Raw genomic sequence first — 17,012 nt, 5'->3', positions numbered from 1 at the left:
TGTACCTTGCCTGGTTTCCTAATTGGTATCACCAATGCTTATTTCCATTCTATCAACAGCAGTCCTTCCTCCCACCCCACCCCCCGCCCCAATATATCATTATATAACTACAATAGGATCTTTAGACTACCTTCTGACAAGAGTTGAAGCATTTTGTTATTTGTATTATCTTTATCTGGGGCTGTATTTTTCCTTTTTGTAATGCCTGCAATAAGCACCTGCATACTAAAATTTTTGTTTAACACATCAGTATATTCTCTGAAGCCACTTATCAATTTAAAGTTTTACTCAGTAAATCACCTTTTTTTTGTTCATGAAACTCACTGCTTTGATTCAAATTACTATTGACCTTTTGGAATTCTTTTTCTGAAATGCCTGTCTTTGCTAAGTTGGAGACCCATGTTTCATTGTTTACAATAAGACCAGGTTTACATTGATTTTTACTTAAAATTCCATTCATTCTTTGAATTTGCTTATATATTTTTGAAAGCTTTGAATCCTTGTTCAATATCCCACAGAAATTCTCCAATTTTTTTTTTGGCTTTTTGATAATCCTTTGCATCACCACCTTACATATTTTAGAATTAATGCATTAAGACTTTACTATGTAATGTATATATATTCAATGTATATTCAATTCAATGGCATGCTTATATGCCTTACTTGTTTGCTTGATTACTAATTTGCAATCTTCATTCCATCAGGGAAACAAATTTCTAAGTCTCGGGGAAATACGATGATTTGTAGCTGGCCAGATCAGCTGCTGATCTTTTATTTTAATTCCTTTTATTGTTCTGTTATAGAATTCTGTTAGCTTGTCACTTGTCCAGTCACTACATAAATATTTAACACATTTAATCTTGGAAAGGCCACAGTCAGCTTTTTGAAAATTCCAGCTAGGAATCTTTACATTTTCCACTTTTCCTTGGCCTTGATGCTCAATAAGAGTGATCACTTCCCATTCCATCTTCTTTAGGAATTTCTCAGCTGCATTTACTAGTTATATTATTTGTTGCAGTTCCCAAATCCAAACCAGAAAATGATTCATCCACTATTTTAAATCTTTTAGATGCCCCTGTATTCAATATTACCACGTAATGCCTATCAATAAATTGCTCTGGGTATTTACCATTTAGGTCAGTTTTCTTAATTGCCCTTAACTCATTATGACTATTAAAATCTCCACAAATTAGTAATGGGGTTTGGAATTATTAGTTAGTTTTTCTAATTCTGGAATAACTAATGTTTACATGTATTTTAAACATTATAAATCTGTATATAAGTGTTTTTGTTCTGCGTGAATCTCAATAGAATTATATTCAAAACCTAGTTTTTGCACATCTATTTCAATCTAACTAAGTGCCTCTTCTAAAAATATACAGACTCCCTCACCCCCACCCTTCTCTTCTGGTACCTGCTCAACCCTTTCAGACTATACTGTAATTTGGTAGATTGAACACACATTTACTTATTAGCTACTTTTTTTGCATACATATGACATCAGGCTTTTTTCCCCCATTTCAAAGATGGCTTTCTTAAATTCCTGTCCATGCATTATTAAACTTCATGCATTCCAACTAAGGATTGTTAAGAACATGTTATACAAGCTGCATTTTGCCTTATTTAAAATAACATGATGCGATCTATTGAGAGGTTGTCTATCTTTAGATATTTTTCTGCTGGTTTTGTTATGATTTTAATCCTTTCATTTTTTCCCTCATCTGCAAGGTTCAGTTAATTACTTCTATAATGAATGCTATAAACTTCTCTTTACCTACAAGTAATACATTGTCTCCCATTCCTCTCATTCTCCTCCCTGACAAGAGATGTGATCTGCTGCCTCTGTAAGTCTTTTCTCTCTCTTATGTATTTTTCTTTTTCTGTTTTCTGCATTGAGTACTTTTTGGCAGCCTCTACATACAGTTTTTGAATTATTTTTATTTTTTGTATTTCTCTAATTCATTCTGCTACTGCACATCCTTTATATGCCGCACTGTGCTTCCCCCCCCACCACCAATTGCTGCCTTTAGGCTCTGTTCCTTCGACACCGTTCTCATATAAGTGATTTCTTCCACATTTACAGCATCTCATTGTTCCCTTACAAACAGCTGCCACATATCCAGACCTTTGACAATTTTGATTGTGACAGCAATCCCTTGATTGGAGGATGATCTCTACCACGGATTTACATGTGGGTCCTGAGATGACTCAGGAGTCCGATCCTGAAATTGCAAATCCACCCACAGTAGGTACAGACATTTTGTGGCAGGCCATAGGCCTGCTGCAAGAAAGTTTTTTCTTTTTCCTTCCTCGTCTCTCTCTTTTCAGCTTCGAGGGCAAGGCACTTCTCCTCAAAGCGGGCCAATGCCTGATGGAGGATATGGCATCATTGGGGTCAGTTGGTGGCTTGCTCTTCCTAGCTTGTGATGGCCATATCACTTTTCTTAAGATACACTTTCAGTGTGTCATTGTATTGTTTCCTCTGACCACCACGGGATCTGTGACCAGGGGTGAGCTGAGAGTAGAGGACTTGTTTTGGGAGACGAGAGTCTGGCATCGGCACACTATGTCCAGCCCAATGGGGTTGGTGCTGGAGGATCATTGCTTCAATGCTCATGACATTGGCTTCAGTGAGGACGCTGGCGTTAGTGCAGCGATCTTGCCACTTGACACGAAGCATCTTCTGGAGGCATCGTTGGTGATACCTGTCCAAACTCTTGAGGTGTTGTTGATAGGTCACCCAGGTCTCGCATCCATAGAGGAGTGTAGGAACAACAATTGTCTTATAGACCTGGATCTTGGTGTCCTGCTATAGGTCACAGTCCATGAAAACATGTCGGAACAACTTCCCAAAGGAAGCACTTGCGCACTGGATCCTGTGCTGGATCTCACTGTTGATTTTTGCATTTTAAGAAAGTTGGCTACCAAGATAGCAAAAGTGCTCAACTGTCTCCAAAGTCTGACCTTTCATGGTGATTTGTGGTGGGTCATGTGCAAGGCCTGAAGCAGGTTGATAGAGCACTTTAGTCTTCCCAATATTGAGTGAGAGTCCTAGGCTTCGGTAAGCTTGTGCAAGAAAATCCAGTATGGACTGAAGGGAATTCTCAGTGTGCGTGAGGATGTACACAGGGTCAGAGGTACACAGGATGTAGCAGGGTCAGATGGCACACCAGCTGAAGTCTACAAGATTGACAATTATTAGCACCTCATAGGAAGGTGGGGAGAAATATATGGTGTAAACCAGAAAGATACTCCATTTGGATCCTATCCAGAAGTGTCCCACCTTTAAGCATTATGTGTACAGGCATAGATGCCCAGTTTTCTCCCTCTCTCCTACTAAGCAGCCATTTAAAAAACAATACTTCACCTATACTAAATCTTCACCTATACTCTTTTTGATATCATCCTCAGATAATCCTAGTGACACTCCTTATATAACCCCTCTTGCTTCCATCAGGAATTTAGGCAGTTGACAAGTAACTTCCATTTTCCCTCAGGTTTCAGTTTGAAGACATTTTTCAGCTTGCTCCTTATGTGTAACATTCTATCAATATATCTCCATGCTGCATTCTTTTAGCTCTTTGTATGGCACAAACACTTTGCTTTATCCATTCTGCCATTTTTCAGGGGGATAACATCTCCTATTTTCACATCACTGTCACTGATTTGACATTTTTGTTTTTAATTTTTATGCATTTATTCTTGTTCAAATCCTGATACAGCTAGTTTCCCCCCTCCCCCCGCCACCTTTCCTGCTCTGAGACCATTCCTTATTCCCTGTGGCTTCTCCTATAGTCCAAGGAAATTTTCTCTCCCACCCCCCTGGCTGGCATTGTCAATTTCAGTGTTCTACCTTGTTTCAGTGGGGGCCAAGGCAAGCCACAGCCCTCCACTCAGCTTGCACTTGTAGCACACCATCTTCACTCATACATTAGCAACTGATCCTCTGTAGCTGCTGGGCTTCAAATCAAGCCACCTGGCTGCCTTAGCCAATCAGGTGGTTCTGCTGAGGCCCAGCAGTGCTCATTGGCTGTCTGACAATTGGGCAGGCACAGCTGTGGCCCTTATTCCTGAGGGACAGAGCCAGGGTCTATGGCTCTCATGCTGATGTGGAGACAATAAGTCTGAGGGAGCACTGTTTAATTAAAAAGCATATCAACATCCTTCAAGAAGTGCCTTAATAGCAGCAACAGAAGAAAATGTGTGAAAAATATACCATGGATGATCAGTGGCATAGCTGGGGGGGAGCAGGGCAGCGGCCACTCTCCCACAAAGCAGAAGTGGCGCCTTTTTAATTTTGGGGCTCCTTTTTAATTTTTTCTCACCCAGCGGTGCTCTGGGTCTTGGGTGGCAGGTCAGGCGGCGCTCCGGGTCTTCAGTGGCACTTCGGGTGTGTACAAGTGGGCGGCGCCTTTTTTTTTTTTTAATCTCCGCTCCCCCTGTTTTCTCCACCTGGCTACGCCACTGTGGATGATGTGCTTTTATGATTGCTCCTCAGTTTTGTGTATATTATACCGTTATTCAAATTAAGCCTTCATTTAAAAAATAAATAAAATCAGACCTTGTTCCACTGTGAGAAAAGCTACAGCCATCACAAAGAGCACCAACGTGCTGCTGCTCTCCTAGCAACCCAGCCTTCCAGAATGCTCTCTTCACCCACAGATCCATTCTTAGGCCTGTACTTAAGTGTGTGCTTGAATCAGTCCTATTTACTTTACAGGGATTCAAGCATCTGCTTAAATGCTGGTGTGAAGAGGGATGGACTTAGGCATAGTCATAAGTGATTGCTGAATTGGGACCCAAGACAAGTGTGGGGGCTCACTACATACAAAAACGTAACATTTTCCTACATCCTGCTTCACCCTCCTATTTTGATACAACTACTTTTCTTTTTTTCTTTTCTTTTTTTTTTTTTTACAATTAAGACAATGTGGTTGCTTTATATTAATTTGCCTACTCTGGTGCACTGTAGTGTTAGATATAAAATAGCACCACAGTAAAAAAATATATTTTTGCATTGCAGTCATTATTTGAATGGCTGTGTCACTAATCTTCACCGTCTCTGGAAAACTTCCTTTAATTTATTATTTGGAAGTTTATATGACAAAATCACTTTGGAAAATGTTGCACTACTTCTGATTGTAACAAATTAGGGCCTTTACAAAATAATGAGACATTTTAGTTGAGTTTAGACTTTTTATATTTGCTGGTTTATTGATAATAATTTGTGCAGGGGCAGTAAGAATTAATCTTAAACTGCTGTTCATGGAAGCAGAAAACTGGAGCAGAAAGAAATTCAGCAATTATTAAACTATGCCAAGGAAGAAATCTAGAAGACCAACATGCACTTAAGTCAAGAATATTGGGCTACATGTTCGGTACACCAAGTGCTGAAGAGCAAAGCAAAATCAAACTGATGGAGGAGAGCAATTGATCGTGTGTGTGTGTGTGAGAATCTGCAGTGAAAGACCCTGCATTCCAGGTGCCCACAACACAGGGTCAATGGTTTGGGGGAAGGAGTTTTTGGAGGTGGGAAGGGATCAAGAGTGCGGTAAACTGCCCTCATGCCCTTTTGGAATTGGCAGAAATCCATTTAAGTGTTTATAGAACCCTCTGATTTCTACTCCTGGGGAAGGGATTAGCAGGCAGGCATGAAGTGACTGTTAATGGCTACATGGATCTCACAGGGCTATGTGCTGCCAGGACTGAAGAACAACTGAATTGTGCTTGTCAGATATGGTCCAGGATTGGGAGTTCAGCAAAATCTGTGGGATCAGCTTAGATTCACTCCATTGCCAGGCCACACTTCTTCCATGCAAGGCAAAACTTCACCTCCCCATTGAAAGGGAGAGGTCACTTAAATGTCAGGAGTGCTAACTCATGGAGTGTTGGGTGCATATTTTATCCTCCTGTGGGTTTATCCACTGAAGTGTAGCATATGATCCATTATTTTCTCACCTTTATTCCTTTCCTGCCTGTGAAAAGTTAGAACCAACATGCAAGATGACATTCTTCACTGGGTTTAGGTGTCTTTTTTAAAACACATTTCAACTAGAAAATGTTTACTGGCAAACCATTTCATTTTAATCCTCTAACTGTGCTCCGATGCCACAGTATCTCTTGCACTAAGCTGTGCTATGCAAAGCAATGTGATGTTATGAGATAATCCTCACTGGAAGTTGACAAGATGTAAAATATATGCTAAAAGGTAACCTACATAAACATTAATAACGAACTCATGAAATGAAAAATAAATAAGAGTATGGACATAAATCTGATCTAACTTACTAAGAGCCTTCTGCTGCTGAGCACAGGGAGCCATTCACCAGCCCATGTTTGTGTATCCTTTTTTGTACTTGACTCTCGGTTCCTTCCCTCTTTGTTCAGAAGTGTATTTAGCAGGGAAGATAAAATGGAGAATTAAAGATTTAAACCAGATGTTGGGGTGAACCACCTGCAACATAGCCAGATTCCTTACGTTTGTTATCAAATTTATTTTGGAAGTAGGCATCCCATGTTCTGTTTTCGATTGAATTAAGTGTCTTTGGAACTATTTAAATATATTGCTTCCACAAATCCATAGTTAAGCTTCTAGGTTCCTTCTAACACGTGGGGCAAGAGGATGGGATCTGTAGTTCCTCTTCATTGCACTCTACAGGGCATGCATGAGACCCAGGACCCCAAACGGGAGTTAGAGTATTTGAGGGCTCAGGATCTATTGGGTTCAGTGCATACCTCCAAGGACCTGATCCAGCAACATTTACGCAAAGTTGGATTAAATTTAATGGGGCTCTTCACATGTGTTAATTTAGGCACATTCATGTTTGCAGGATTGGAGTGCAAAATTGGGGATCAGTGGTTTAAAGCATCCTTTCTGTGTCTGATAGATGCTACAGAAATTAATCAAATAAAAATTTGAAAAAATCTGTGGAAACAATATATTCTGAGAACTCTATTTACTGCCTCTAAATAATTAATTTTCTTATGGCTCTTGCTTATAAATCACTGTGGAAAGTAAAAAACGGTTACTCACCTTCTCATAACTCTTGTTCTTTGAGATGTGTTGCTCATATCCATTCCAATTAGGAGTGTGCGTGACACATGCACAGTCATCTGAAAGTTTTTCCCCTAGCAGCACTTGTCAGATCGGCTGTGGAGCCCCCTGTAGTAGCACCTTCATGGTGCTCAATGTATGACCCTGCCAACCCAGCGCCTCCTCAGTTCCTTTTTGTCAGTTACTCCGACAGGGGAAGGCACGTGGGTTTGGAATGGACATGAGCAACACATCTCAGAGAACAACAGTTACAAGAAGGTGAGTAATCATTTTTTCTTCTTCGAGTGATTGCTCATATCAATTCCAATTAGGTGACTCCCAAGCCTTACCTAGGCGGTGGGGTCTGAGTTATGGAATTGCTGACTGGAGCACCGCTCTACTGAATGCTGCATCATCTTTGGCATGCTTGATGATGGTGTAATGAGAGGTGAACATATTCACCAAGGACAGGGGAAGGCGTGTGGGTTTGGAATGGACATGAGCAACACACCTCAGAGAACAACAGTTACAAGAAGGTGAGTAATCATTTTTTCTTCTTCGAGTGATTGCTCATATCAATTCCAATTAGGTGACTCCCAAGCCTTACCTAGGCGGTGGGGTCTGAGTTATGGAATTGCTGACTGGAGCACCGCTCTACTGAATGCTGCATCATCTTTGGCATGCTTGATGATGGTGTAATGAGAGGTGAACATATTCACCAAGGATCAAGTTGCTGCCCTGCAGATTTCTTGTATCAGGATCTGGGCCAGATGAGGTCTGTGCCCTTGTGGAGTGTGTCATAAGTGTCGGGGCTGGTATCTTGACCAGCTCATAACACATGCAGATGCAGGACGTGATTCAGGAAGATATTCTTTGAGCTGAGACGCGGAGTCCTTTCATCTGGGCTGTCACCGCTACAAACAACTGGTTCAACTTCCTGAACGGCTTATGCTCAAATAAATTTGTTAGTCTCTAAGGTGCCACAAGTACTCCTTTTCTCTTTTGAACGGCTTAATGTGCTCGATGTAGAAGGCTAGCACACGCCAAACATCCAGAGAGTGCAGCCTCTGCTCACAGCTACTGGCATGAGGCTTTGGATGAAAACCAGGCAGGAATAGGTCTTGGCTAGTATGGAAATGTGACACAACCTTAGCAAGAAAGGCTGGGTGATGCCTGATTTGCACCTTTACCTTGTAGAAAACCATTTAAGATGGGTCAGAGGTAACACCTTTAACACAGACACCCTCCTTGCTGATGTCATGGTGACCAGGAAGGCTACCTTCCAAGACAGGTAGAGAAGGGAGCAAGTTGCCAGCAGTTCAAATGAGGCCCCATTAGTCTGGAGAGAATAAAATTAAGGTCCCACACAGGAACAGGCTGTCTAATCTGAGGGTGTAGCCGTTCCAGACCCTTGAGGAACCAACCAACCATGGGGTTGGTGAAGACGGAGCATCCAGATACTCCCAGGTGGAAAGCCGAGATAGCAGTGAGGTGTACTTTTATGGATGATGCTGCCAGGCCTTGCTGTTTCAGGTGCAGAAGGTACTCTAGGATGAGGGGTACAGGTGCCGTAAGTGGTGGTGTCTGACCCTGGTCACACCAGCAAGTAAACCTTTTCCACTTTGCCAGATATGTGGCCCTAGTGGAGGGTTTCCTGCTGCTGAGTAAGACCTCCCTTACCTGTTCTGAACACAAAAGCTCCATGGGGTTCAGCCATGAAGCTTCCAGGCTGTGAGGTGGAGGGACTGGACATTGGGGTGATGAAAATAACCATGGTTCTGAGTGATCAGGTCAGGGAGGAGCAGCAACATGATCAGAGCATCCACCGACAGCTCCAGGAGCATGGTGTACCAGTGTTGTCGAGGCCACGCTGGTGCCACCACAGTTATCTCCGCCCCATCCCTGAGGATCTTGAGTAGGACCTTCTTTATGAGAGGGATCAGGGGAAAGATGTAGAACAGGAGGCCTCCCCAAAGTAGCAGGAATGCATCCATTATTGAGCCTGGGCTGTGGTTCTGGAAGGAGCAGAACATTGGGCACTTTCTGTTGCTCTGGGTGGCAAACAGATCGGCCTGGGGAAATGCTCATTTTTGGAAGATGGAGTGTACGACATCCAGTCAGATGGACTACTTGTGATTGTGGAAGGATCTGCTGAGGTGGACCACCAGTGCATTCTGAATTCCTGGTAGATGGGATGCTTCCAAATGAATGGAGAGGGTTATGCAGAACTCCCAGAGCCAGAGGGCTTCCCAGCATAGGAGAGAGGAACAGGTCCTATCCTGCTTGTTGATGTAAAACTTGGTGGTGGAGTTGTCTGTCATAACTGCCACGCACTGGCCTTGTAGCTGGGCCTGAAAGGTTTGGCATGATAGTTGCACTGCCCTCAGCTCCTTGATATTGATATGTAGGGAGAGCTCATCCTGCGACAAGCCTGCATTTGGAGGTCTCCCAAATGCATGCCCCATCCTACAGCTGACGCGTCTGTTACCAGGGACAAGAAGAGCTGGGAGCTATTGAAGGGGACTCCTTTGCACACTGACTGAGGGTCGAGCCACCATTGGAGGGACTCAAGTACTTGATCTGGCACTATGACCACTGAGTCCAGGCTGTCAAGCCTGGATAGGCTTGGGTGATAGGCTGAAGCGAACCACACCTGGAGTGGCCTGAGCCTCAGTCTGGCATGCCAGATCACACAAGTGCAGGCTGTCATCTGGCAAAGGAGACTCAGGCATCCCCTTGCTGTAGTGGTCGGGTACCACCTCAGGCCTTGAATAATGTCTGTCATGGCTTGGAATTGAGTCTCCAGCAAAAACGTTCTTGACTGTACTGAGTCCAACACCACCCCGATAAACTATATTCTTTGGGTCAGTGACAAGGTTGACTTGTTCCTGTTGAGGATGAGATGCAATCTCTCAAAAGTGGATCTGACTAATCGGACTTGAGACTCAATCTGCTCCCTTGTGTGCCCCCAAGCAGCCAGTGGTTGAGGTAGGGGTATACCTGCACCTGCCTCCCTTGGAGGAAGGCTGCTACAACCGACATGCACTTGGTGAATACTTGGGGGGCAGCTGACAGTCCAAAGGGGAGGACCATGAACTAATAATGTTTGTGGTTGACCACATACCGTAGGAATCATCTGTGCGCAGGCTGAATAGTTATGTGAAAGTATGCGTCTTTCATGTCGAGGGGAACATACCAGTCTCCCAGATCCAGAGAAGGGATAATCGTACTGACAGAGACCATGCAGAACTTCAACTTTAACATGAATTTGTTGAGTCCTCGCAGGTCTAGAATGGGTCTGAGACCCCCCCTTGGCTTTGAGTATTACGAAGTATCGGGAATAGAATCCCTTGCCCTATAGCTCCTGGGGAACCTCCTCTACCACTTCGATGGTGAAGAGTGCCCGCACCTCCTGGATAAGCAGTTGCTCCTGAGAAGGGTCCCTGAAGAGGGACGGGGAAGGGAGTGGGTGGTAGGGAGGAGAGGAGCAGAACTGGACAGAATATCCCACTTCTACTGTGCGAAGAACCCAGCAGTCCGATGTTATTTGGGACTAAGCACAGTAGAAGTGGGACAGACGATTCAAGAAAGAAGGGGAAGGATCTGGAATCGTGGCTGGTGTGCCATCCTCAGGCACACCTTCAAAAGGACTGCTTTGAGCCCGACTACGATTTGGTCGGGCCTTGGTCCTGCCCGGACAGCGGGTGGGAAGGCTTACACCTGCTGTTCCTGCCCCTTCTCCTAAAGAACTCCTGTCTCGGCCGAGGAGGATAGGAGTGTTGCTGCTGTTGCTGTGGCTTAAAATGTTTACATTGGTTTGCAGGGGTGTGCATATCCAACAATTTCATTGTAGCCTGGGAGCCTTTTTAGCTATGCAGCCAAGTCCGTCTGCTCCATAAACAGGCCTGCCGCACCAAAAGGCAGGTCATGCATGGTCTGTTGGACCTCAGGCGGAAGCCCCGAGGCCTGCAGTCATGAGCTATGCCTCATGGCAATTCCAGAGGACAAGGACATGCCACCGAGTCTGCATTGTCCAGTGAGGTCTGTAAAGAGGTCCATGCCACTGCCTTGCCCTCCTCCACGATAGCTCCAAACTCCTCCCTGGACTCTGATGAGACCAGCTCCTTAAATTTCAGCATCAAGTTCCAGGAGTTGAAGCTGTATCTACTCAGGATTTCCTGCTGGTTGGCAATCCTGAGTTGTAAATCCCCAGTGGAGTACGCTTTGCGCCTGAACAAATCCAGGCACTTTGACTTAGGTACTGGGTCTTGCTGTCCCTGCCTCTCCCTCTCTTTTACCACAGCCACCACCAATGAGCAGGGTTGCAGGTGTGTGAAGAGGTATTTGTAGCCCTTAGAGGGGATGAAATACTTTCTCTCCACCCCCTTCATGGTGGGAGGGATTAAGGCCAGAGTCTGCCAAATAGTCTTTGAGTTGGCCTGGATAGTTTTGATAAGAGGTAGAGCCAACCTCAACGGGCCTTCCGGGGCCAAGACCATTGGGTCCCCTGACTATATCACCTCACCCATATTCCATGCTACCCTGTGTAGGAGGTCCTGGTGGGCATGGCTGTCTATGGGGGGCGGTCCCGAGGTGGAGGTGCCTGCAACCACCTCATCCAGGGAGGATGAGGAAGCGGCTAAAGGGGGAATGGGATCCTCCTGACCCTCTTGGTCCCCAGGAGCCTCCTGCCCTGCCTCTATTTCAGGGCCAACCACCCCAGGATATGGCTTGGGGATGGGGACTGATTCCACAGGAGGTAGTGTGGATGGTACTTCCTCAGCACCCTTGGGGGGGCAACTGGCCGATGCCTCCAGCACCCTTGGTTTGGACACCGCCGAATGGGTACCCTTGGATTGGGTGCCCAGGGCCTGGTGGTATGCTCATAGGGTCCAAAATGGCCATTGCACTGGTGCCTGCCACTGTGCAGGCCATGGCCCTGAACATACATCAGGCCTTCCCCGGGCCGACCAGTGCCACCCCGGTCCAAGTATCTAGACCCTACCTCCGAGTCTGAAGACGATGCCAAGTGGAGCTGGGCTGGGGAGTGGTGCCGCGAGGCTAGGGAGTAGTGCCATGAGCGAGGTCTGTGCGGAGACATGGACTGGTGCCGAGAAGACCATTGCTGTGAGTGGGACCTGCTGTGCAATGGGGATCAGCATGAGGATCGGCGTCGTGATTGGGAGCACTGGCACGACCTGGAGTGATGCCGCAAGTCCGACCAGTGCTGCGAGTCCGACTGGTGCCGCAACTACGAGGGCTGCCAAGACTCTGAGTGACACCGGGGCATTGGCAGTGCTGGGACTCAGAGTGGTATCTTACCTCTGCTGGCAGTGCTGAAGGACAAAGCATCACTGGTTTGCCTCGAGACAATGTCGCACATTGTGGCACCGGAGGCAATTCCACCACTTCACATGGCCCAACTGGACCGGGTTTGATGCTCCCCCTTGCAGGGCCAAAATCGATGGTTCCAGCTCCAAAATTCTCGGCACTGGGTGTTCCTCCCTGGAATGCGCCCCATTGGTTGGCTCCAAAGGGGTGGGTTCCAGAGTCAGAGATCCACTCCTCACCTGCTTCCGGTGCCGCTTTTGCGCTGGGGAATGGGACCGGTGCTGGGCTGTTCCCACTGGTTTTGGTGCCAGGCAGCGGTGGTGCCATGGATCTCTTGCAGAGTCCTTCCATGGTGCTGCTTATGCCACTGCTGTGGGGCACTGCGCACCAATGAGCTTGGTTCTGGGTCTTGCTGCGCCGATACGGGTTGCGGTGTAAGTGCTGCCTCCATAAGAAGCTGCTCTGGGAGGAAGTCCCAATCCTTTTTTGTTTTGGGGAAAAACCCTTTACAAATCCTGCACTCATCTGCTTGGTGTGCTTCCCCCAGGCACTTTACACAAGCTTTGTGGGGGGGGTGGTCGCACACTGGCATGGGCTTGTTGCAGGACTTGCAGGATTTGAACCCCAGGGACTTAGGCATACCCTGAGTCCCCAAAGGGAGAAAGTGGTTGGGGTGGAGTGGAACCCCACTCCCAACACCTATCTGTTGCCTACCGGAAACTAATTAACTAAACTGAACTGGGCTAGAGATAACTGTATTACTACACTAAACTGAAAGACTAGGGAAAACGAGGAGAGCTTGCTAAGCAAGTCACCACAGTTCCAACGACTATCACTGGCAATAAGAAGGAACAGAGGAGGTGCCGGGTCAGCAGAGTCATATATTGAGTGGCATGGAGGTGCCACTCCAGGAGGCTCCACAGCCGACCCAGTGAGTTCTGCTAGGGGAAAAACTTTCCTATGACTGTACACGTGGCGCACACACACCTAATTGGAATTAATATGAGCAATCACTTGAAGAAGAACAAATAAACTGTCAAATTAATCCCTAGAGTGCCTACATTAATGTCAATGGAGTTACACCAGTATGAATTTGGCTCATCTTGTTTATAACATTAGCAAGTAAACACAGGCATGTTTCCGATATTGGTCATATAATTTTAAATTTCAAAATAAACCAATACATTGGATGATGAGTCAAATGATGTGACCTTTCCCAACCAATTTTCTTTAATTAAAAAAAATTGTAAGAATAAAGCAGACTGAAATCCCGTGAAAGGAACTACCTTAATGAACTACACAGAGAACAGTTACACGGGGAGCGAGCAAGATATGTGTTTGTTAGGAACTTTCAGTAATTTGGGAGCAGGGATGCTGAAGACTTGATCCAGAGCCCACTGAAGCACCACCTTCCAGATATAATGTGATACTGTGATACAAACACAGTATAAACTGTTAAAACAATTTCTCTGAATAGTTCAAAAGAAGAAGTCAAAGATTTTAAAAATGGTCCTGTGATGAGGTTCACTCACTAGAGCAGCACTTCCTGCTGGCTGTCATGGGGATTAGTTCTTCCAGCTTGTGCACCCTCTCCAGGTGCCTTTCCTATCTCTTCTCCACCTGCAAACCCACCTCAGTCTATGTACTACAGCATCCTGTTCATGACTCGGCCCTCCAGCCATGTCACCATCTTTGTTTCCCCCCTTCTAGGGGTAGGTATCTCAGTCCAATCCTGCCACATCTCCAGACCCACCCACTACTCCGGGTCCCAGCACAGGGAACCTGTGGATAGCAATCTCCGGCTGCACCTCTTTAACTTTTGTCTCTGTTGCTTCATTTCTCTGGGCCACTTGCCTGAGGCCCCAGCACCTTCTTTTCACTCTCCTCAAGGCCTTTAGTCAGCTAGTCCCTGCAGCCAGTCAGGAGCTCCCTTCTCCCCCCCAGTCCCTGTTAGCAGCTGCTCTATCCAAGATACTATCCTATTCTCTCAGGGACACAGTCCTCACTCCCTGAGCACCCAGTAGCCACTGAGCTGCTCTGCAACTCCCTATTACGCGAGCCCACTGGGCCCTGATTGGCTGCTCCATGCAGCCTCCCTCCAACTGGTTGCTTCCCATGCAGCCTCCCTAGGCTGTTCTAGAGGACTCGCTCTCACTTCTCCTCTCTGAGACAGGGCGTGGCAGGCCCATGAGGCCTCCATTAACCTGTTGCTCTTTGGTGTGGGTGAACACCCTATAACAGGTCTCTATTCAAACTGACCAGAATAACAGTGTTCAATCCATGTTTTCAGGAACCATTTTAAACCCCATTTTTAAGTTTCTTACAGAAGAAAATGTCAGTCCTAGATATACAGAGAATCATGGTGCTCAGGTTCTCTGAATAGAACAGAATGCTCCAAAGTTAGAATACTCTTCAGAAAGAGGTAAAGCCTTAAACAGGGAAAGTCATTTGAGATTCTGCTACACGGTCTGTTGAGATAAAAACCACCACAAAGAGGAAGGTGGAGAGTTAAAAGATAGAGAGTTGAAAGATGGAAAGTTTCAATAAACTATTCCTAGACTTAAATGTGAACAAGGTGAAATGTTCCCTTATTAATATACTAGAAAGGGAGGCTGAATAAAATAACGATCCTAACCAGGGCAAGTGGGAAGAGGAACATGAGAGGTAGGTTTTATCTTACAGACAATTTGTGGATGGAGAAAGGACAGACTTATTTTAGGAGGGTTTTTCTCCTTCACGCCCACAAAGCAGAATTCTGGTAGTTGTGATAGTGGTTTTGATCATGTAAAACATTGACACTACTCACACAGAAAAATAAGTATATATGTACATTCTGTCAGACATTCAGACACCTATATCAAGGGGCGAGATGACTGCTAAAAGCATTAGAGAGACCAATGTCACAAATGCACAATAGGACAGCAAAAAAATCTAATTAACCCAAAGCAAACATTTCATATGAAACTAACCAGATAGTGTCCAAGTTGTTAAAGCTGAAAGATCCCTTTACAGTTACAGTAGATTCTCTTATCTTTCTCTGTCTATGGATGTGCTGATGGGAACTTACTATTAGTATCCATCTCTGTTACAAGATAGATTCTCCATTACATCAATTGACAGCAGGCTTGATTGCTCTGCTATGATAAATGGGTGGATATTGTCTTTTTATTCATTCACTTTTCTTCATCTTTATCATATATCCCACCACAAGTACAAATGATATTGATCCTTTTTTCCCCCATTAATCACAAGCAGTCTGTTCTTTCATTTGCCCCAGGAAATCATGTAATCTAATAACTGGAAAAATGTAAACAAATGTCATCTTTCCTTTTCTTTTAGCTACCCTGTGTCTCTCTCTTTAAACTGGTGAAAAAAATACATTAAAAGACATCCAAGATGTCTGGTGACCAAGAAATTTAATAACTTAACCTTTATTTGCGAATAATGTTTTAAATTACTATTTATTATAATCAAATTCAAAATGTACTGTTATCTTTCGGAAGATCAGCATTATAAACCAACAAATAGATTTTGTGTGTGGGAAGCTCATTGTTTCATGAAGTGGGAGCATATACATTTTTAAACTCAGTTTTGAGGAACTTAAAGATTGTCTATGTCAAGGAATCAACAGTTGAAATGACAGTTACCCTTTCTGTGAAGGAAAAGGAAAAAAAAACAGAGTGGGGGAGGGTTTGGGATGAGTTGAAAGTTGGTGACCAGTTGCACAGTACTTGCTTTTCGTTTGGCCATATTATGATAGAGCCCAAACATATCTGTAAAATTAATATTATTGTGTCATTTATCTCCCACTGTATTAGATAACTGAACTGACTTACAGGAAAATATAACTGTGCTTGCTATCCTCTTCAGTTCTGAACAAATCAAATAGTTCATATATTAAAATGCAAACTCGAAATCTAATCCAAAAAAGGAGGATCACTTTCCATAAGATTCATGTAAAGAGTCATTGCAACCTCATTATCAAAAAAGAGAGAGGAAATACAGAGAAGAGCAACAAAAAATATTATTTGGCTGGAGAAATTATGATCCTCACACCCAACTCCAATCATAGAAAGGGACTTCAAGGGGCCCATGGTCCTACCAGAAAGGTGTGAGCTGGAAAACAACTCTGCTCCTCTTGCCAATCACTGAGTGTTTGACCAGCCAGTTGCCAGAACAGCTGGGTGTAGGGAGTTCCATAACAGCCAGAAGCTAGAGGTTAAGGGGTTTCACTGCCAGTGCGAAGAACTATTCCATCTGACTCAGTCAATTATGCAGGCATTGCCTACAAAGTCAGACCTGATTTTCCATTGCCCTGTTCAAGGGCAAGGCCACTTCCAAAAAACCCTTACCACATTTATGCAAAGGTCATTTGTGTTTCATGGGAGTTATAGCATGTCACATTTTTAATAGGTTAAAGGACTGCAACATTCATAACAGTTAATATGAGTCACATAGGTCCAATGGAGGAGCCAAGACACACTGGAGGTACTCGGACACTATGCAGATAGGCACCAAAGAAATGCCTGCATATGCTAATTTTATAGTATTTACCTATCTGTTTACATATTTGCTCTCATGGTAGGACTGTGAGGAGAATTCAGCCTTGCTTGGTGACCTTCTGAAAATCTGCAAAATAGTGGGTTGG

This window comes from Dermochelys coriacea, chromosome 4, assembly GCF_009764565.3.
Source record: "Dermochelys coriacea isolate rDerCor1 chromosome 4, rDerCor1.pri.v4, whole genome shotgun sequence".
Classification (NCBI taxonomy): Eukaryota; Metazoa; Chordata; order Testudines; family Dermochelyidae; genus Dermochelys; species Dermochelys coriacea.
Note: the sequence above shows the minus strand (reverse complement) of the source record.